This window comes from Sus scrofa, chromosome 9 (genome assembly GCF_000003025.6).
Source record: "Sus scrofa isolate TJ Tabasco breed Duroc chromosome 9, Sscrofa11.1, whole genome shotgun sequence".
In the NCBI taxonomy this organism is placed as follows: Eukaryota; Metazoa; Chordata; class Mammalia; order Artiodactyla; family Suidae; genus Sus; species Sus scrofa.
The window spans coordinates 123,623,317-123,645,779 of record NC_010451.4 but is presented as its reverse complement, the minus strand read 5'-3'; the positions used below and the strand labels follow the sequence as shown (position 1 = coordinate 123,645,779).

Below are 22,463 nucleotides of genomic sequence, written 5' to 3'. Positions count from 1 at the left end.
CCAGATCCGATCCACGTCTTCGACCTACACCACAGCTCATGGCAATGCCGGGTCCTGAAGCCACTGAGCAAGGCCAGGGATTGAACCTGCAACCTCATGGTTCCTAGTTGGATTCGTTAACCACTGCGCCACGATGGGAACTCCACTTATGACTATTTTAAAAAGATGTTATTTTGAATAATTTTCCAAGTCTCTTGACATGTCCTACTTTCTGGAGTCATTAGCCACAAGATCATTCTCTCTTTTCTGTTAATTTTGTGATATCTACTTTCCTAAGGTTTAATGTGTGTGGCTGATTCTTCCTAGAGTCCTTTCTTAACTATGTAGTCTTTATTTTTTTTTTTTTTTTTTTTTTTTTTTTTTTTTTTGCTTTTTTTTTTGCTGTTGTTGTTGTTGCTATTTCTTGGGCCGCTCCGCGGCATATGGAGGTTCCAGGCTAGGGTCCAATCGGAGCTGTAGCCACCGGCCTACGCCAGAGCCACAGCAACGCGGGATCCGAGCCGCGTCTGCAACCTACACAACAGCTCACGGCAACGCCGGATCGTTAACCCACTGAGCAAGGGCAGGGACCGAACCCGCGACCTCATGGTTCCTAGTCGGATTCGTTAACCACTGCGCCACGACGGGAACTCCAACTATGTAGTCTTTAAAATGGCATGGTTGAGGTTGCGGGTTTGGTCCCTGCCCTTGCTCAGTGGGTTGATGATCCGGCGTTGCCCTGAGCTGTGGTGTAGGTTGCAGACGCGGCTCGGATCCCGAGTTGCTGTGGCTCTGGCGTAGGCCGGTGGCTACAGCTCCGATTCAACCCCTAGCCTGGGAATCTCCATATGCCGCGGGAGCGGCCCAAGAAATAGCAACAACAACAAAAAGACAAAAGACAAAAAAAAAAAAAAAAAAAAAAAAAAAAAAAAAGAGAAGAAATCACGCCTCCCTATTAAAAAATAAAATAAAATAAAATAAAATGGCATGGTTACCTTTTACCAATCTTATGAGGCCTGATTAACAGTATGGACTTCCGAGTCAAGTGGATCCAGGTTGTATTCTCAGGTTCTATATTGCTAGCTAAGTAAGCTTGCACTTTTTGACCTCTTTTTTTCTTCTTCTTCTTCTTCTTCCAGCCACACCTGCACTGTATGGAATTTTCCAGTAATCAGAGCTACAGCTACAGGCCTTTGCCACAGCCACAGCAACACTGGATCTGAGCTGCATTGGCAGCCTTAACCCACTGAGTGAGAACAGGGATCAAACCCACATCATCACTGACACTATGTAGGGCTCTTACCCCAGTGAGCCACAATGGGAACTCCTTGTTAACCTCTTGAATCCTCAGTTTCCTCATCTTTAAAATGGGGATATTTTCATAGGATTGCAAAAGGGTTAAAAGAAGTAACACTTAACACGTAGTGAGCAGTCAGTAAACATCAACTTTTATGGGGAAGTTCGCTCATGGTCTAGCAGTTAGGACTCTGCACTTTTACCGCTATAGCCCAGGTTCAATCCCTGGTTTGGAATCTCATGCTACAGCCAAAAAAAAAGTTAACTTTCGTAATTATTACTTAAGGCTTTTATTACTTTGACCAAACACATTCAGGGTTCAGTAAATGTCAGCTATTGTTATTTTCATCATCCTTGTATATTAGGATTGCATCTGAAGCATCATTTCCTCAGGTTACTTCTTTTGCTTTCTTCAGGAAAGAAAGAATTTAGCAGATTCTTTGCTTTTGGAGTATAAATCTTCCTGGTGTTCACATAGATTGCCTTTTCTAATTCTACTGAGTCTCATATTATGTTAGTTTTCTAATCTGTACTTGCAAAACATCCTACATATCCTTAAATGCTTCCACGGTTGGATCATCCATTTGTCTATTCTCTAAACCTCATCCAAAAATATCTCTTTGGCTTTAGAAATGTCCCTAAAGGGGTATATAGTTATATGATATGTTACAATTTTTCTACCTTCATTTGGTTTTCCTTCTTTGGGCCATGGATGACTTATCCCTGGTCATCCCTAACAATGCACCCTAAAAATTATAGAGAATAAAATTATAGCCTGAAGTCACATTAAAAAAATTCCCCTTTTTAAAAGCTTGATTTCCTTTTGATATGAATTATGACACTCACTTTTATTATCTGTGCTTAGCCCATATCTGAGATCGTATATTTTGCTGCCACATCTTTCTCTGTTTTTCTCCTGAGATCATCTGGGAATCTTCACCATTCTTTTCCTTTCTGCTTAACACCTGAGTTGTCATCTTTATCTGAATCTTTTTATCCTTCCTCATCAAATGTTAATGTAAAACTGTCTCGGTCAGTTTATGAACTACCTGTCAAACTCTCCCTTCCTGTTCTTCCCCTTGCCAAGAGTCCATCACTCTGTTGTTGTAAGCCATGGTCCAGGAAAATAAAACCTGTTTTTCAACTTGTTTATGACACCAGCAGTTCCCTTCCAATATCTCCTTTTCTTTTCCAAGGTCATTACTTTCAACAGGAATATGAGGCTAAATGATCTTCATTCCTGATGTTGTACCTTCTATGGGTTTGGACAAATGGATAACGACGTGTTTCCATCATGCAGTATCATGCAGGTAGTTTCACTGCCCTGTAAATACTGTGCTCCATATATTCATTCTCCCCTTCCCTCAACCTCTGGCAACCACTGATCTTTTTTACACCCTTTTTAAGATCAAATAGCAAGTAAAACAACAAGAATATATGTGTGTGTGTATAAAACAATAATAAATGCAAAAATCAAGACAGTTATTTCAGGGTTGAGAGGGAGGCAGAGAAATGAGCTAAGAAAGGTCTGCTTATTTAACAGTATTGGTAATGTCCTGATTTGGATAATTCTACCAAACTCTTAAGAAAGAAATAATAACAATTCTGCAGAAATATTTTCAAAAGCGCATATTATGAGGTTGAATTATCCTGATACCAAAACTTGACAAAACATCAAAACTATAGACCAGTATCTCTTCATGAAAAGAACTTCATCAACATTTTAAAAATTTCATTCTTTAAAAGACTCTAAGTCAGAAAATGTTTTCAAAATATGTCTGATGAAAGACTTGTGCACTATGTATATATATTTTATATATATAATATATATCTTGTACAACTCAAAAAAGGGAATACAAACCAGTTAATTTTTTAAAAATGAGCAAAACGTTTGAACAGATCCACTATCAAAGAAAGATAAGAATGGCAAATAAGCACATGAAAAGATGTTCATAATCATGAGACACCATGGAAATGCATTAAAACAAAATGAGATACTACTATGTACACATTAGAATGGCAAATTAAAAATCTTGACAATACTAAGTGTCAGCGAGAACATGGCACAACTGGAAAGCTCATCCTGAAATGCAAAATGCTATAATTACTTTAGAAAACGGTTGGTGTTTTCTCATAAACATATACCATTGAGAATTCTTACACCTTAATATTTACCCAGGAGAAACAAAAACAAATGTCCACACAAACACTTGTGCTCAAATATTCATAGCAAGTTTACTCATGATACTAAAACCATGAAACAAGTTTCTATCAAGTGGTGAAGGGACAAACAAATCTGATGTATCTATATGGTGGAATACGTCTCAACAGTAGACTACTCATACATGCAACAATATCAGTGAACCTCAAAGCATTAGGCTAAGTGAATGAAGCCAGAGATAAAAGACAATAAATAATTCATGATTTTGTTTATTTGAAATTTTTTAAAAAGGCAAAACTATAGTGACAGAAAGCAGATAAAAAGTTGTCAGGGACTAAAAATGAGAAAGAATTGACTGCACAAGTGCTTGAGAGAACATTTTGGAGTAAAGGGAACTTTCATGTTGTATTTACGGTGGCAATTATTCTACTGCACACAGTTGTCAAAACTCATCAAATTATACACTTCATTTTTTTCTTTCATAATTATTTTTTATTACTAAATGAATTTTATTACATTTATAGGTGTACAACAATCATCACAACCAAATTTTACAGAATGTCCATCCCAAACCCTCAGTACATCCCCCCCACCCCCCAACCTGTGTCATTTGGAAACCATAAGTTTTTCAAAGTCTGTGAGTCAGTATCTGTTCTGCAAAGAAGTTCATTCTGTCCTTTTTTGAGATTACACATGTAAGTGATAGCATTTGATGTTGGTGTCTCATTGTCTGACTGACTTCACCTAGCATGATAATTTCTAGGTCCATCTATGTTGCTAAAAATGCTGGTATTTTGTTCCTTTTAATGGCTGAGCAATATTTCATTGTGTATATGTACCACTTCTTCTTTATCCACTCCTCTGTCAATGGATATTTAGGTTGTTCTCATGTCTTGGCTATTGCAAATAGTGCTACAATGAACATTGGAGTACATGTGTCTTTTCAAGTCATGGTTTTCTCTGGATAGGTGCCCAGGAGTGGAATTGCTGGATCAAATGGTAGTTCTATTTTTAGTTTTCTGAGGAATCTCCATATTGTTTTCCACAGTGGTTGCACCAATTTATAATCCCACCAACAGTGTACTAGGGTTCCTTTTTCTCCACACCCTCTCCAGCACTTATTGTTTGTAGACTTTTTGATGATGGCCAATCTGGCTGGTGTAAGGTGGTAGCTCATAGTGGTTTTGATTTGCATTTCTCTAATGATGAGTGATGCTAAACATCTTTTCATGTGTTTTTTGGCCATCTGTATGTCTTCTTTGGAGAAGTGTCTGTTTAAATCTTCTGCCCATTTTTCGATGGGGTTGTTTGGGGTTTTTTTGGTATTGAGCTGCAGGAGGTATTTATAAATTTTGGAGATGAGTCCCTTGTCAGTCGCTTCATTGGAAAATACTTTCTCCCATTCTATGGGTTGTCTTTTCGTTTTGTTTAGGGTTTCCTTTGCTGTGCAGAAACTTTGAAGTTTAAGTAAGTCCCATTTGTTTATTTTTGTTTTTACTGTCATTACTCTAAGGGGTGGATCTGAGATGTTGTTGCTGTCATTTATGTCAGAGAGTGTTTGGCCTATGTTTTTCTCTAAGAGTGTTATAGTATCTGGTCTTATATCTAGGTCTTTAATCCATTTTGAGTTTATTTTTGTGTATGGTGTTAGGAGGTGTTCCAATTTCATTCTTTTCCATGTGACTGTCCAGTTTTCCCAGCACCACTTATTGAACAGGCTGTCTTTTCTCCATTGTGTATTCTTGCCTCCTTTGTCATAGATTAGTTGGCTGTAGGTATGTGGGTTTAATTCTGGGCTTTCTAGCCTGTTCCACTAATCTAGATTTCTGTCTTTGTGCCAGTACCACATGGTTTTGATGACTGTAGCTTTGTAGTATTAGTCTGAAGTCGGGAGCCTGATTCTTCTAGCTCCATTTTTCTTTTTCAGGATGTCTTTGGCTATTCTGGGTCTTTTGTGATTCCAAACAAGCTTTAAAATATTTTGTTCTAGTTCTGTGAAAAATGTCCTTGGTAATTTGTTAGGGATTGCATTGAATCTGTAGATTGCCTTGGGTAGTATAGTCATTTTGATAATATTGACTCTTCCAACCCAAGAGTATGGTATGTCTTTCCATCTATTTGTGTCATCTTTGATTTGTTTCATCAGTGTCTTATAGTTTTCAGAGTACAGGTCTTTTGTTTCTTTAGGTAGGTTTACTCTTAGGTATTTTATTCTTTTGGATGCAATGGTAAACAGAATTGCTTCCCTAATTTCTCTTTCTGATCTTTCATTGTTAGTATATAGAAATGCAGTCAATTTCTGAAATTATACACTTTAAATTGCTGACTTTTATGGTATAAAATTATAGCTCAATCGATAGAATCTAGAAAGTAATTATCTCAGGGGAGTGAGGTAGTCATGGCAATAGGATAAGAAGGACTTTAAAGTGACAGCTTTGATCAATTTCTCTCTCTTGATTTGAATAGGTATACCATGGGCATTGATACAAGATTTAGTTCTAACACACAAATAAAGCTTACCTCAAGAAAAAATCAACAACATTAGCTGAAAGAAAACAAATAGAATAAAATAGCAAAGATAGAAGTAAAAATTAATGAGTCAGAAACAGAAAATAAGTATAACTAAGAATTTAATAATGCTGGTTCTTAAAGAAATAAATGAGGAATTCCCATCCTGGCTCAGTGGAAATGAATCTGCCTAGCATCCATGAGGATGGAGGTTCGATCCCTGGCTTTGCTCAGTGGGTTAAAGATCCGGCATTGCTGTGAGCTGTGGTGTAGGCTGGCCTGGCGTCTACAGCTCCTATATGACCCCTAGCCTGGGAACTTCCATGTGCCGTGGGTGTGGCCCTAAAAAAAAAAAAGCCCAATAAATAAATAAATAAGTGAAATAGGTTAACCATTAGCTGACATAATAAAAAAGGAGAAAGCACAAAATAAAAAAATAAACAGGAATTTTAAAAAAATGGCACTAACTTTAAAAAGTCTATGCAAATAAATTTGGAAATTCAGACAATACAGATAATTTCTTAGGATAAAACTCTTTCCCAAATTGACCCCCATAGAGGGGGAAACCTTAAACATATATGTTTCCATAGAAGAAAGAAAGTTATCAAAAAACTACCCTACAAAGAAAGCATGAGATCCAGATTATTTCACAGGAGATCTTTTTTTTTTTTTTTTTCTTTTTAGGGCCATACCCACAACATATGGAAGTTTCCAGGCTAGGGTCTAATCAGAGCTACAGCTGCTGGCCTACACCACAGCCACAGCAACACCAGATCCTGTAGGTCTGCCGGCCTATAGCACAGCTCATGGCAATGCCAGATCCTTAACCCACTGAGCAGGGCCAGGAATTGAACCCATGTCCTCCTCATGGATACTACTCTGATTTGTTACCACTGAGCCACAACAGGAACTCCTGCAGTCAGATTCTTAACCCACTGAGCCACAACAGGAACTCCTGCAGTCAGATTCTTAACCCACTGAGCCACAACAGGAACTCCTGCAGTCAGATTCTTAACCCACTGCGCCACAGGAGGAACTCCCCACAGGAGAATTTTTATCAACACTTTATTTCTGGTTTAAGTCCAACATGTTAAGGGCTGTTACTTCTGTCTTTACAAGAAAAAAGCTGAACAAACAAACAAAAAAATCAATGAATTTTCTTAGATTCCTCAGAGAATCGAAGTCATAGGGCAAACCTCTACCCTGTAATTTGGAGAGACATGCAAATACAGATATCATAGTGGAGATTAGCTACCTGAAGCAAAAGTCATTCAAGCCATTAACTGGTAGAAACATTTAATTTTGACTAATTGCATGGGGAGGGGTGTAGACTAGTTGGAGAGCTAAGCATTTCTGGGGTTCCTGGCTTAGGGCGAATCCTGCACTTTTGTGGGATTTTACTGCCAGGTTCTTCCTTTGAAGATGGGTGAAAAATATCCTGGGGTTTCCAGCAGAGGGAAGGGAAAAGCAACCATTTAAAAAGATGCCCAGAGTAAAAGAAAACATTTTGAAATATGCCCAGAGAGCATTCTCCCATAACAAAGCCCTGCTTCCAGGGGAAATTACCAGCGCCTTATTTCACTGGGAGAGAGGTTTCAGCTCCAGCATTCCTTTCCTTTCTGTTTGAGGAAAAAGAGAAATGATGACACATTTCTGAAGGTCACAGCCCAGGTGCTCAGGCCTGTTAAAAACCAAAATTAATCATAAGATTATGTAACACTTAGCCTCCCCAAGACCGCACCACTACATCAGCAGGGCTCCAGTACACTAGTGGATTATGGCTGACAGAGCTGTAAGGCACAGACTTAATTTAAGAGGTGTTCTTAGTGAAACCCAAAGACAACAAGGGAGGAAAAAAAAAATCAAAGACTAGGAGTCCTCAGTGCTACTTAAATTCTAGAGTATAGGAAAAAAGTTCCAAATTCTATATACCTATACCTAAATTACTGCAAAAACCCTGAAGTAAAGATTAGGAGAATCTTTTAGCACATTAAGAAGATAAGATAATATTTATTTATCAAGTGGGATTTTCTTTCAGGAAAATAAAAATGATACGATGAATGAAAGGATGGTTCACAATTATGAAATCCATTAATATAATTTGTTACACTATTTGTTATAAGCTGGATATTATTTTAGCATCTCTGTAAACTATTGAAGAGTTTCAACACCCATTCCCAATGAAAACTCCAAATAACAGAGAACCTTAACATGGTAAGACATATAAAGCCCACACCTAAAGTTAAGCTATTCTGTGATCATGAACTGGACTTCTTAATATTGTTCATTTACACTGTGGAAAACAAATACGGAGTTTCCTTTGAAAACTAAAAATAGAACTACAGTATGATCCAGAAATTCTACTCCTGGGCATTTATCTCAAGAAAATGAAAACATTAATTAGAAAAGATAAATGTACCCTGATGTTCATAGCAACATTATTTATAATAGCCAAGATATGGAAGCACCCTACATATTCATCAACATATGAATGGATAAAAAAATGTGATGTATACATGTATATATATATATATATATATATGTATACACACACACAGTGGAATACTACTCAGCCACAAAAAAGATTGAAAATTTTGCCATTTGCAGCAACATGGAAGAACTTGGAGGGTATTGTGCTAAATGAAATAATCCAGAGAAAGACAAGTACTATATGACATTGCATGTGGAATCTAAAAATTACAATGAATTAGTGTATACAACAAAAAAGAAACAGACTCACAAATATAGAGAACTATTTAGTGATTACCAGTGGGCAGAGCAGAGGGGATAGGGAGGGGGAATACTGAGCTAGGGAATTAGCTATTATGTTTAAAGCAAGTTACAAGGATATATTGTACGGGAGTTCCCATTGTGACGCAGTGGTTAACAAATCTGACTAGGAACCATGAAGTTGCAGGTTCGATCCCTGGCTTTGCTCAGTGGGTTAAGGATCCAGCGTGGCTGTGGCTGTGACATAGGCCAGTGGCTACAGCTCCGATTAGACCCCTAGCTAGCCTGGGAACCTCCATATGCTGTGGGAAGCGGCCCTAGAAAAGACAAAAAAAAAAAAAAAAGATATATTGTACAACACAGGGAATATAGATAATGTTTTATAAAAACAATAAATAGGGTATAACTTTTAATAATTGTGAGTTACTATATTGTACATCCAAAACTTATATGATATTGTATATCAACTATACTTCAATTCAATTAAAAATAAAATTAGGTTCAGGAGTTCCCAGTGTGGCTCAGGGGGTTAGGGACCCAACATTATCTCTGTGAGAATACAGATTCTATCCCTGGCCTCACACAGTGGGTTAAAGATCTGGCATTGCTCTAAGCTGCAGTGTATATCTCAGATGCTGCTCAGATCCGATGGTGCTGTGAGTGTGGTATAGGCCAGCATCGGCAGCTCTGATTTGACTCCTAGCCCAGGGAGTTCTGTTTGCCACAGGTGCAACCATAAAAAGAAAAAAAAAACTTAGGTTCAGAGGAAATTTTTTAAAAGAATATGTATTTATACCTAGTGTTACACATTGAATTATGTCTTTCAAAAATATGTGTTCTCCAATACCTTCGAATGTGACCTTATTTGGAAATAGAGTCATTGTAGATGTAATCAAGTGTTAAGTTGAGGTCTGGCTGGAGAAGGATGGACCCTTAATCTAATATGACTCTGTCCTTATAAGAGGGGAAGCAGAGACACACATGGAAAATATAATTATGTGACATTGGAGGCAAAAATTGCAGTGATGCATCTACAAACGAAGAAACATGGAGGATTGTAGGCAAACTCCAGAAGCCAGGGAAGGGAAGGTTTCACAGCTGCAGCCCAGGTTCAATCCCCGGTCTGGGAACTCAGATCCCACAACTAAGCTTCTGTAAGCAGCAGCCAAGGGAGAGAGGAAAGAGAGAGAAAGAGAGAAAGAGAGAAAGAAAGAGAAAGAAAGAGAGAAAGAAAGAAAGAAAGAAAGAAAGAAAGAAAGAAAGAAAGAAAGAAAGAAAGAAGAAAGAAAGAAAGAAAGGAAGGAGGGAAGGAAGGGAGGGAAAGAAAAAGAAAAGGAAAGAAAGAAATAAAGAAAAAGAAAGGAAGGAAGGAAAAGGAAAGGAAAGAAGGAAGGAAGGAAGGAGAGAAAAGTAGAGGAAGAAAAAAGTAAACATTTGAGCTAAAATAAGCAAGCCGTTATTAACAATTTAATAGAGTAAAAGTGTTTCTGTATCATCTAACAGTCTGCTGAGTAGGAGGGAGAAGAGGGAAAACCCAGGGAGATATAGGATATATAAGATATATGCCTTTGCCCTGGGCATCAACATGCAGCAAGCAAGTGGGGAAAGAGCATGGGTACTGCAAGGTGACACAAACCTAGGCCCAGTATTTAAAAGTTTATCGTTCAGAACAAATCTCTCTGCTGTTTTTATTTGTTTGTTTGTAACATAATGCCATATGCTTTGCTCTTACTGATGGTATTTTCATACTTTCCATTCCATAGGCCACCCAATCTTCTGGGTGAATTGCAAGCACAATGCTACAGTCCTTTGTCAGATTCAATCAGCCTCACCCTAATGATTCCTAGAAAAATGCCTTCTAACTCCCCGGGGAGCATTTGGAAACGGCCTACACAGCATTTTCCAAACCTTCTTCTCCCCAGAGGACTGTTTAGAGTCAGTCATTCGTCTACTTGCAAAATTGCTTCTCCTCTGCCATTCCATTTGAGGTTTCCAAATTCTGCTCCGGGGTCCATTTCAAAACCTATAATTGGATCATTCAGGGGTCGAGCTGCTGTGGAGTGTCTGTGTCCTTCTCCATGTTCATCTTGGAACCAACCCCCACCAGAACTCACTTTTCATTGCAAAACTTGCCTGTGCTTCTTATTTCAAAACCACTGCATCTGAAAAATGGCCTCCCCTTTCAAAGCTACCTCCTACTTTGTATCGCCAATTCAAAATATAATTTGTGTCTGGAAACCAGGGTGCTTTCAAAATTGTTTTGAAAGGTATTCCAGAAGGTGGGGTTAAAAACCTCAGGATTATCTTCCCTGATTTTCTCCTTCACCCACCCACCCCCAACCTCTTCACTCTCCCTTACTTCAGAGTTCTAGGTCAGCCCAGAGATAAATCTTCCTGATTTTTGCTCTTAGCCTCACAGGAAGGAATTCTTGTCTGATTGATTAATGTGTCAAACTTTGCTGTAAAATGGGCATTTTCAGATTAGTAAGCTCAATGTCCCTATTTCAACTTTTAGGCAAAGCCCACTGTATTTTCAAGCTCCATGCAGCATTCAATTCCTTCGAGTGGGCTGTCCTCTTCTGCCAGGCCCTGGCATGTTCTAGTGATGTGTGGGGAACCAAGGAGCTAAGCCATCCCTGGGTGCCTGATGTATAATAGCCCTCGAAGTCCCCACCACAATCCTGGGAGACTGGCTCTACTTTCCCAACGCCAAAGATGAGGAAACGAGGCAAAGTCAGTTCTTGTCTAGGACCTCCCAGCTGGTGGGTGGGATTCAAATTCACATAGGTCTGACTCCAAAGGCAAAGCTTTTTCTACTGCTTCAACTAATTAACTTCCTTATTTGAAGGTTGGAACTAGTCAGGCATATAGCCTCGGACAAGCCAGTTATCCTTCTCTGAACCTCAGGTTCCTTCCCAAATGAAGACGTTGGACCAGATGGGCACGAGGGCCCTTTTATCTCCAACGTGCTCTCATGTTCCTATTGCATCCGGGCCAGCTGATTCTGGAGGAGAACTTACATCAAACTCAAGCAATGGTGACAGCAGTGATAGCTATACTGACCATTTACTGAGTGCCAACTCTAGATGAAGTGCATTATAACTTTACTTATTTTAATCCTTTTGATAGGTTTAACTGATCATCCCTATTTTACAGATGAGGAGACTGAGGATCAGAGATGTCAGAAACAGGCCCAAGATCACACAGCCAAATAGAAGCAAACCCAGGGGGATATGATTTCCAAGGCCATGCTCATGTGCCCACCGTGCTAAATTTGGAGGGAAGCTGGGGAAAGAAAGGAGGGCCAGGATTGTGAGAAATGGTCATTTAGGACTTGAGAAATGTATAAACCCGGAAGAATGATCAGAGGTAAGTCAGGTGGGATGAGGAAGGGTGCTTAGAAGTCCAGGTGAATGAAGGCTCTGTCTTAGTCTCCATCACCTGGCTCCCAGCTCTAGGATGATGTGTTCCTTGCTTCTATGCACAGAATGCTGCCCTGGCAGGAGCTTGGCATGGGAGAGCTTGGCTTCGTACCCTGTCTTACTCCTAGAAGACACCCACACCTGAAGTCACTAAACCTTTCGGCTCTCTCTCTCTTTCTTTTTAACGGCTGCGCCTGCAGCATATAGATGTTCCTGGGCTGGGGGCTGAATCAGAGCTGCAGCTGAGGCCTACCCCACAGCTGTAGAAACACCAGATTGGCAATGCCGGATCCTTAACCCGCTGAGTGAGGCCAGGGATTAAACCTGCATTCTCAGAGAAACAGCCTTGGATTCTTAGCCTGCAGAGTCCCAGGGGGAACCCTATTGTTTGCCTTTTTTTTAAAAAAAATCTCATCCTCTTCCTGGGTCTAAGTTTTGAGCTTAAATTGCCAGACCCCCAGCCCAAGTCCTACCACATCCAGTACTTTTCTGGGGCTGCCTGAGTCTTGCTGTGCAGGAGGTGGGGCTTGCAGGAGTGTGAAATCATCACCAGCCATAATGCAAAAGAAAGAAAAATGGGTCTCTGAGGAATAAGCACGGATCCATCAAGCGTTATTCTAAGCGGCTCAGGTGACTGAGACAGGTTGGCCAGTTACGAGGGAGGGCCTGGGTGCAGGCTGCCATCTATAGGGTCTAAAAGTCCTACAGCCTCTGGGGAAGGAAGTCAAGTCAGGTTTGCCAAGGCAGGTGCACAACGGCTTGGTGGAGCACAGGTGCGGGCTTTGGGACCAGGTGGATCTTGGTTTGGGTACTAACTGGAATATGGCGTCCCCTTTCTGGTTTCCACATAACAGCCCCAGGCAATAAAAGGAGGAAGACTGGGACCTCACAGGGTGGCTGGATTCATTGGAAATAATCTTCAGGGCAGTCAAAGGTCCTTGGAAAACAGAAAGGAGGCAGGGCCCAGTATCACTGTTCTGAGGGAAACAGGATGAGAAAGTCTTTTTCTTCCCTTGAGTCCTCGAGCAGTCGTCACCATTCTTCATGCTGTTTTGCTTGTCCAAAAATTAGGGCATGACCATGTGGTGAGCAAAACCTGACAATACTCACTGGACACAAAAATTCAGAATGAAGTAAGTCTCTGGAACAGAAAACTAGCTTCTGGAGTCTGCTGGAAAACACCACCCAGAGCTTCAGCGGAGAAGTCATACAGCTTTTTATATGGGGAATTTTTCTTTTCCCTTTTATGGCCACATCTGCAGCATATGGAAGTTCCTGGGTGAGGGGTAGAATCGGAAGCAGCTGAGGCCTATGCCACGGCCACGATCTGAGCCGCATTCTGTGACCTAAGCCACATCTTGAAGCAATGCCAGTTCCAATAGGGAACTCCTATATGGGGAAGGTATTTTTTTTTTTTTCAGGGTCACACCTGAAGCATATGGAGGTTCCCAGGCTAGGGGTTTAATTGGAGTTGCAGCTGCCGGCCTACACCACAGCCACAACAGCAACGCCTGATCAGAGCCCTGTCTGTGACCTACACCACAGCTCACGGCAATGCTGGATCCTTAACCCACTGAGCAAGGCCAGAGATTGAACCCAGGTGCCCATGGATGCTAGCTGGGTTCATTACTGCTGAGCCACAATGGGATCTCTGGGAATTTTTAAAACCTGCCTTTTCCCCACTTCAAAATACAGGTCCAGTTATTGCGTGACAATCACTATTATCCAAGAAAATAAAGGAAAAATAGGTCAAAATCAGGAAAAGGAAAGGACAAATCAGTCATAGCAAAAAATGTCACCTGTGAAGTGGCGTGGGGTGGTGGCATGTAGGAAGAGAAATGGATCTACCAGTCATGCTGGTGACTGTGTCCTGGGTAAGGGCTTTGTCCCAGAATTGTGTTCAGCAGCACCCCCTTTGATTCTCAGAGTTGTCCTTGTGTGGATGAGAAGCTCTTTGGTCGCCTAGTAGTCACAGGGAATCTAGAATATCACTTACACACTTACGTGATGGGAGGGGGGAAACTGCATGCTATTTGGGCCACAAAGCCCTGAATTATTACAGGCAGGTGGACACTTAGTGAAGGAACTTCTAGAACCTTGTTCTCTAAGCCAGGGTGCTCTTCCTCTTATTTTTACTAAGCCCTCTATTTTTTTTAAATTAAAAAAAATTCTTATATATAATGATTTTTATTTTTTTCCATTATAGCCGGTTTACAGTGTTCTGTCAATTTTCTACTGTACAGCAAGGTGACCCAGTTATACATACATGTATAGATTCTTTTTTCACACATTATCATGTGCCATCATAAGTGATCAGACACAATTCCCAGCGCTACACAGCAGGATCTCATTGCTTATCCATTCCAAAGGCAATAGTCTGCATCTATGAACCCCAAGCTCCCAGTCCATCCCACTCTCTCCCTTTCCCCCTTGGCAACCACAAGTCCGTTCTCCAAGTCCATGATTTTCTTTCAAGCCCTCTCATTTTTACTGAAGCCCATCTGCTGGCTGGTGAAATGCAAGTGGAGAAAATAGGAGGATACAGGGTGAGGCAGGGAGGGGAGAAAAAGCCCAAGAAGTCATGGGATCCTCAGTCCATTTTATACCATGAAATCACACGGGGAAATGGACTCAGTGACTGTGCTTGTCTGCCACAGCTCTGTTTGTCTTTCTGGAAGGCAGAAGTCCTGCTTTGGGAGTGGACAGCATTGGTCAGCAGCCTGACTCGGCCTGACTCGGCCTGACTCGGCCTGACTCAGTGGCCCCTCTGCACAGTTCCCTGTTCTGGGGTTCCCATGAAGTGTCTTCAAGATACATGCCAGTTTCTGACCGTTGTAGACAAGACCACCTCAGTGTTTGGTATTTGTGTTCCACTGGCAGTCAGGATGTGTATGTGTGTGTGTCTGGTGGGCGGTGTGGGTGAACCACCCTAATCCAGGAAAAGCACACAGGCAACCCCCCCAACTCGGGCGGCACCCAGCTGGCCCCCTGTGTTCTATTTTAAAAGCTCCAACGTAGTCTGATCTGAGGTCTGTCCATTTCATCCCTTCCTTGTTTACTGGAACATTGGGTCACTGCAGTGCAGCTGGAACACAATCTCTGGGCGATTCAGCAAGGCCAAGGCGGGCCGTACAAGGCGTCACATCATTGCACTGTTTTTCCTCCCCTCCCACTGAGTTTTCTTGGAAGTTCTGAGCCAGGCTCAGTGTGTATCTCCAGAAATGCATTCCACATTCCCAGCTGCTTACAACTCAGCAAGTCTCACTGTCCCTCCTTTTAAAATCCACGTGCCCTGAAGGGTTAGAGAGAAAGAAGCCCACACCAAGGGTTGTCCCAGGCTCCCGGTGTGTTTGCTACTGCTTGCTGCACAGAGTTCCGACAGGGTCCTCCCTTAACAAGCAAAGAGGAAAATCATCTCTGTTGCGATGCCAGTGTGACTCGGCAAAGTTGCATCTAGCGTGCGCGTCTGTCCTGGCTGAGGGGGGCTGAGAGAGGCTTTGCTGCCCTTTTCCCCCTTGAATACGAGTTTCTCGTGACTTTCCACCACCCTGAACTCACAATGATCCGTCAAGGACCTTCTCCTATTTCCCTCCCAGCACCATCCTAATTTCCTCCCTTCAGTGGCTTCTCTCCTCTTCATGATCACTTTATCCCTTCCTGGACCAGAGGAAATAATGAGAGACAGGTGAGAAACAGCCAAACACATCAAAAATCCTATTTGTCTCATTGAGGGTGAAAATGGTGCCTCTGTCTTTTACATTTGTACTTGCTGTTGAATTAGCCATTGATTCCTTAGGATGGAGCGCCAGCCTCACTTGGGATCTTGTTGAAGTGCATGGTCTCAAGCCCTAGCCCAGACCTTTTGACTCAAAGCCTCTTGGGCTGTACAGGCCAGCAGTCTGAGTTTTCACAAGCCCTCCGGGTAACTCTGATGTGTGCAAGTTTGGGAATCCTTAGGGTAGAGGGGTCTCCGTGGAGATGGGGGGAGGGGAGGCTTGCGGTTTCCCTCTGCGCTCAGATGTTAGAATCAGTGGCGGGGAACAGAGCCTGTGCCGTGCTCCTTAGGGCTGGCTCAGGCCCCTTGCCTTTCAAGCTGGGGCAGGTGTAAGAGTGAAGGTGAGGAGAAGGACTGAGAAGCCATGGTGACCCTATCGGATGCCCTCCGTGAGCTGGCTCTATGCACCACCCTTTGGATGGGAATCTAGAGCTTCCTGATCATCTCTCAGACCAAGTCATGTAATGGTTTAGAGTCCATCACTCTACTTCTCATCTGCTCTCAGGTCACTAAGCCAAACACTAGATACAGATGGAAATTGTAGAGTTTATTCCTTTTATTTTTTATTAGACTAAATTGAACAAACAACCAGAAATGTGCTCTTCATCTTGTCAATGCTTTCCTTTCTATACTCTGAAGAGCCCCCAAGATTATTAAGAGGTATTGAGATCTATGAGGCTAGACACGTGATATCCAATTTGCATTTCCCAGCCATATGTGGCTACCGAACAATTGACATGTGGGTAGTCTGAGCTGAGACATGCTCAGAGTATCCATACACAGCATATTGCAAAGGTATAGTCCAAAAAAAGGATAATTATTTCATTAATACTTTTAATATTGGTTTCATGTTGAAAGTATAACACTTAGACTGTATTGGGTGACATAAACTGTATTAACATTATTATTATTATTATTATTATTTTTCCATGCTCATGGCATGTGGAAGTTCTCAGACCAAGGATCAAAACTGTGTCACAGCAGTGACCCTAGCTGCTGCAGTGACAATGCCAGATCCTTAACCTTCCGCACCACAAAAGAACTCCAACATTAATTTCATCTATTTATTTTCACCTTTTAAATTGTGGCATTGGAAAAATTAAAAATTACCAATATAGCTCATATTTGTGACTCACATTTTACTTCCGTGGGAAAGCGCTGGTCTGGTTAGTCAGAGACTCTAGTCAAACGCAGGATTTTGAATAACACAAGTGGATAGGCCAGGAGCAAATACAAGGGAGCAGGTGTGAACTATAGCATGTAGAGCATGTTGAGGTAAAGCAGTGTAGCCTAAAGCATGATAGCGGATCCCCTGAACTTTGGAGCTAGACATACTAGGGTTGAATCTAGACTCTGCCACTTACTAGGACAAGGACAAGTAACTTAAGCTCTTTGAATTTCAGTTTTCGCCTCTGTAAAATGATGGTCTTGGTCCCTAAAGAGGTTTTGTGAGAATTAGTTAAGACAATGAACATAAAAGGCTGAATACTAGTCCCAGCCATTAATAAGTACTCAATAAATTTATTTATATTTTTACTCAATAAGCATGAATTCTTGTTAAATAAGAAGGAATTCTATTACTAGATTGTATTAGATACTGATTATGGAACCTTTGTTTTGGAGGATCCTTAGCATTTAGATGGAGCTCCTCTATCTGGAATGGTTTGTGTATCATCCTACCCAAAATATCAGGTGAATGTCTTAATTTTTCAGTGCCTCCTCCGCTGAAAATCCACAGCCAGGCATGGACCCCTCCCCACCACCTCCTACTATGGTACTTAAAGACCTCACCATGAAAAACTGGATTGCATAAAGGACTGCTCCTGGACAGAGACCCCTGGCTTGTTATATTTGCACAACTGGACAGTTTTCATGGCATAGATTGGATGGACTCTGTCAGTGACAGGAGGCAATGTCCCTCCTGAAGGAGGGAAGGGAGTCTCTTCACTAGCAAATACTCCAGGTGAGCAAAGTGAGGGTTGGGTGGATAATGGGAAGGCAACACTATGCTCCTGGCTTTAAGATTTATGGATGGGCCCTGAAAGAAGTGTTTTAGCCTTTCTGTCCGTAAGAGCACAGAACATCTAGTTTAGATTTCTCCAAAGAGAAGGCAGATCTCTCACAAGTTTACATGGAGGCAGGGATGAGATAAAAGGGTGACAATGAGGTAAAAAAGAGTGGAAAAACAAACAAACTGAAAAAGGTGCTGCCCGGCTCTACATTGAAAGACCCTAAGAGTGTCCAGGCCTAATAGCATATCTCTAAGTGTAAAGTCTCTGGGATCCCAGCAGACTGACACTGTGATAAAACTCTGTCACAGTTTCTCAGCCATTGGGGAAAAAAAAAAGATCCTGTGATTCCAACCATGGAACTGCTACTCAAAACAACTACAAGAAAGAGGAAGTAGAGACCACGCGAGGTATTTCCGTGTAAGACTGTTCCACCTTGAGAAAAGAAGCAAAATGTGGAAATGGGTCCTTCGCTGGAGAATGGATTAAAGAGTCTTTGGTCTCTTTCTGAATTGTGCTACTTAATTTATCATCACCACCATCATCATCATCTTTGTTGTCATCATCTCCATCACCCGTGCTTCCTACATGCCAGAAGTGTTGTGTTCCCTGGTTGATCTCATTTAATTCTTCTGACAGCAATATGAGGTAAGCACTCTTATTATGCCGTCTTTATGAATGAGGAAACCGAAGCTTAGGAACATTAAGTGAGTTGCTCAAGGTTCAACACACCCCTGTTGCAGACTGGCTGGAACTTCCATACTTAATACACAGAAAGGCAAACTGAAAGTGCCGTATTACAAATCACCAAGGGAATCCTTACATCAGAAGTGCTCAGCCTATATCCAACCTAAAATCTCTTTTATAAGAAATGTTTTATGTCAACATATTTACTATCCTGAAATGAAATTCACAGATTATATAACCAACCCAACTCAACACACTATATTTGAAAACCGATATTTAGTTAATTGAAAAGAAACGTGACATGAAGGTGTATTGTAACAACGTAGTATATATTATAATATCTAAACATTCAAGCACAGTGAGATGCTTATTTCTATATATAGAATCACCATGGAAACCACAGCCACAAATCCTGACAGCTCAAATATCACAAGTAGTGCTGATAATTGATGGCATGAATATCTGACAAGGTAATTAACGCCTACTAAATTTCTAAATATAATAAAGTACAATTTTACCTTGATTTAGATATTGATTACATTCTGGGAAAATTCCATGTGTATTAATTAAAAACATGCAAATAATACTTTGTGTTTATATGCAAGGTGGAGTTAAGTTCCAGATCATGTATGTATTTCTACTGTATCAAAATCTGGCAGGACACTTTTTATCGGTAGGGAATTTTTCTAGGCACTATAAGACGTTATGACATCAAATCCATATCTCTACCATGAAAAATGCCAGTAATATTTCTGCTTCAATTATTGGGCCACCAGAGACATGTAAATTGTCAAAACACCTTAGCACAATATTGCTCAACCCTGACTGCACATAAAATTGCCTGAAGAGCTTTAACTCAAAGATTCACACATGGGCAACATCTGCAGAGCCTCCGAGGTAATTGGTCAGGGGCTCTGCCTGGACATCAGGGCTTTTAAAAACTGCTTAGTGGATTCTAGGTAGTGGCCAAGGTTGAGAATCATGCATTAAGGGAGGTTCTGCCCCTTTGAGCATCATTGCCTTAGCTGAGTCAGATAACCAGGACATTGAGCTGGTAGACTTGCTTTCTTTCTGCCTCTTGGAGCTATTTCCTGTCAGATAGAGTCCAAGGGACTCCTAAATTAAGGAGCAACCTCTCTAGTTATAAATTGGGATGGGGGTGTGTGGTTCTCGGATCTGAAAAATCAAAGACCTACTTTCAAAAATCCCAAGAGTTGAGTAAATGATTATTCACTTCCAAATTGATAATGAACAGAAAAATGCAGTTTAACCACATAAAAAACAAATCAACCAGTGATTGCCTAAATACTGCCTACTTAGGAAATAAACTTGTACTATATTGTAGCCAAGCACCTTCTAGACCCCTAGTCATCCCTCTGTAGGCTTCACTTTGGAGGAAAAATAAATTTAGAATCACTCTTCCGTTGTCTGTGGAACCCTTAAATCAGGATGGTAGATACATTTGTCTCCAGCACTAACTCTACATGAATCAGATTTGTTTGCCTGGAAAGGACTTTGAAGCCCAGTCGAGGCTAACTGAAGAGTGCTGTGGTGGGTTGGTTAGTGATACTTGCCGTGGGCAAGGATGGGGAGAGGAAAGGAAGTGTCCTATTCTTCCCTAAGGTTGTCCTGAGGGAGGAGGCACATTTCTCAAAAGTAACAAGTGAGCGTCTCAATCCTGGTCAACCTTTGGAACCTGACTGGATTTTATTGCCATCATCATTCAGTGAGTTTCCATTTGTTGAGGTACAGTTGTGCATTTGGCATTCATTACCTCATTTATCCTTACACCAACTCTACAAGTTAGGCATTTTCATCACAGCCTGTGATCCCACAGCTGGTGGAAGGAACTCATCATCCAATCGGCAGCTGCTTAATGCTAATATCCACAGGGCAATAAATAATAAGGAGTGAAATATGGCTTCTGACCTTCCTCCAAAGCTCTAATATTCTTTATCCTGCATCCACATCCCCAAGATTCTTGCTCAAAGATTCAGCAAATACCAAATGATAATATACATACATATTTTTCAGTATTTTCCTCTTATTTCCTGGTACTGGATCCTGTTCATGTATTTAAACAAAAAAATTTAAATATGTAGCAGGTATCTTTGTGTTAATGAAACTTTCTTTGCTTCGCATTTTTTTCTCATCTTTTTAAAAATGTTTTTCTGCAACAGTATAGTATAATAGAGGGAATCCAACTCAGTGACATAATTAAGCACCTAGAAAGGTATTGGCATGTAATAGACGTTTAATAAATATTTGGAATGATTCAATCAATGCAATTGACACTTTTGTCCAAGAACAATGTTTTGGTGAAACTTTGGTGAAATCTAACTCATCAATTTTTCCTTTTCTGGTTTATTTTTGTGTGTGTTAAATCTAAGAAACTTTGGCCTTACCTAAGGTCACAAAAATTTTCACCTGTTTTCTTCTAGAAGTTTTATAGCTTTGACATTTAGGTCTATGATCCACTTAATTGACATTAAGATTTGGTAAAGCTTAAGATCATATTTCTAAACACATCTTCATCTGCTTGGCATGGAAGAGGCAGGTGAAACAGTTTAAGAGTATGGATATAATACTTCCTGTCTTAAAATATAGTCCAAAAGTTGTTTTTCCAGAAAAAAAAGTCTCACAGCAATGTCATATTTAGCATTTGACTCTTTCTCCTAAGAAAAAGAGTCCCTTCTTCCCCCAACTCTCCCCCCCCTTCTAAAGTGTCAAAAAAATAGAAAACTCTTTTTATTTCAGAATAACAATGTTAAAATGCAGTAAAGGAAGTCAACATTTTCTACCTTTAACCAGGTAACAGCCCTGAGCAACACTCTTTAAATCCTACATTGCCTGCAAAATAATCTTTGACTCGGGGCTCAAGGAACAGACCACCAACAGGGGGCTGAGGCCCGTGGTAGGAAAGGAGAGAGGTCAACGGTCCATTCATTCTTCTGGTCAACCTCTAGCTATTCCAACTTTGAGCTGCACAACTGCCTGAGCAAGACCTCTGCATTTAGGGACTTTTGGGGAAGTCAGGGGGAGGGGATAGCCTGAGAAGGAGCTTGTCCTCTGAATTCATACAGCTCCTGAGAAGACTTGATTTCATAGCTGGAATGGCAGCCAAGCTTTCTACCTACTCACAATTCCAATTGCACATTTATACCATTTTTTTTTTTTTTTGTAATCTCTCTGACAGTCTGGGATGGGCTAAGCAAAAGGAAACGGACTCTGTTAGATCTTCATTAGATATATGGAAAAACATTTGCTTCTCACTGTTGGGTTTGTGTCCTTTATGTTTGTTTCACATCCTCACACTCACTGTACTGGCAGGAAGGACATCCCCTGACCTTTCACATCCTACTTAACTACTGGCCAAAATCCAACCCAAGTCTTAGTCTATGAGTCTAACTACTAAGGCATTCTTAGTGATCTCTCTCTTATCTAGTCTTAAAAAAAAGACCACTGATACGGGTAATAGCCAGGAGCTAGGAGAGATGCTGGGGGTATATTAAAAAATGAGACACAATTCACACCTGTCAGGGAGCTTCCAGCCCAGTGAAGGGGTCAGATGCAGTAACAGCTTATGCTAACAACAGTGCTGTGATAAAAGATGTTCAGAGACAGTTCTGGAAGCACAAACGTAAGACAGCTAATACAGACCAGGCTAAGCCAGAGTGTAATATGGACTCAGGAAAGAATTTCTGGAGGAGGCAATAGCTTTTTTGACTTTGAGATTAACTTGATATCACATAGGAAAGGATGGTTGCTGGCAAATCTGTCAAAAGTACAGAGGCATGGGAAATCTGGAAAACTCCAGGTAGTTTAGTAGCCCTCTCAACTCACTTTTGACTGGGTTCCTTTAATTTTGTTCAGAGGAAAGCTAGGAGGGTGCTCTG

General features: G+C 40.9%; 1 long non-coding RNA gene across 1 annotated transcript in view; it reads left to right on the top strand.

The window, feature by feature from the left end:
- The window catches only part of ZNF648, a 200,904-nt gene that overhangs the window by 60,913 nt on the left and 117,528 nt on the right, over positions 1–22,463 (top strand). The window contains exons 3-4 of the long non-coding RNA XR_002347093.1: positions 11,831–12,043; positions 17,585–18,528. This is a non-coding gene — a long non-coding RNA (zinc finger protein 648). The remainder of the gene's footprint in view (positions 1–11,830; positions 12,044–17,584; positions 18,529–22,463) is intronic.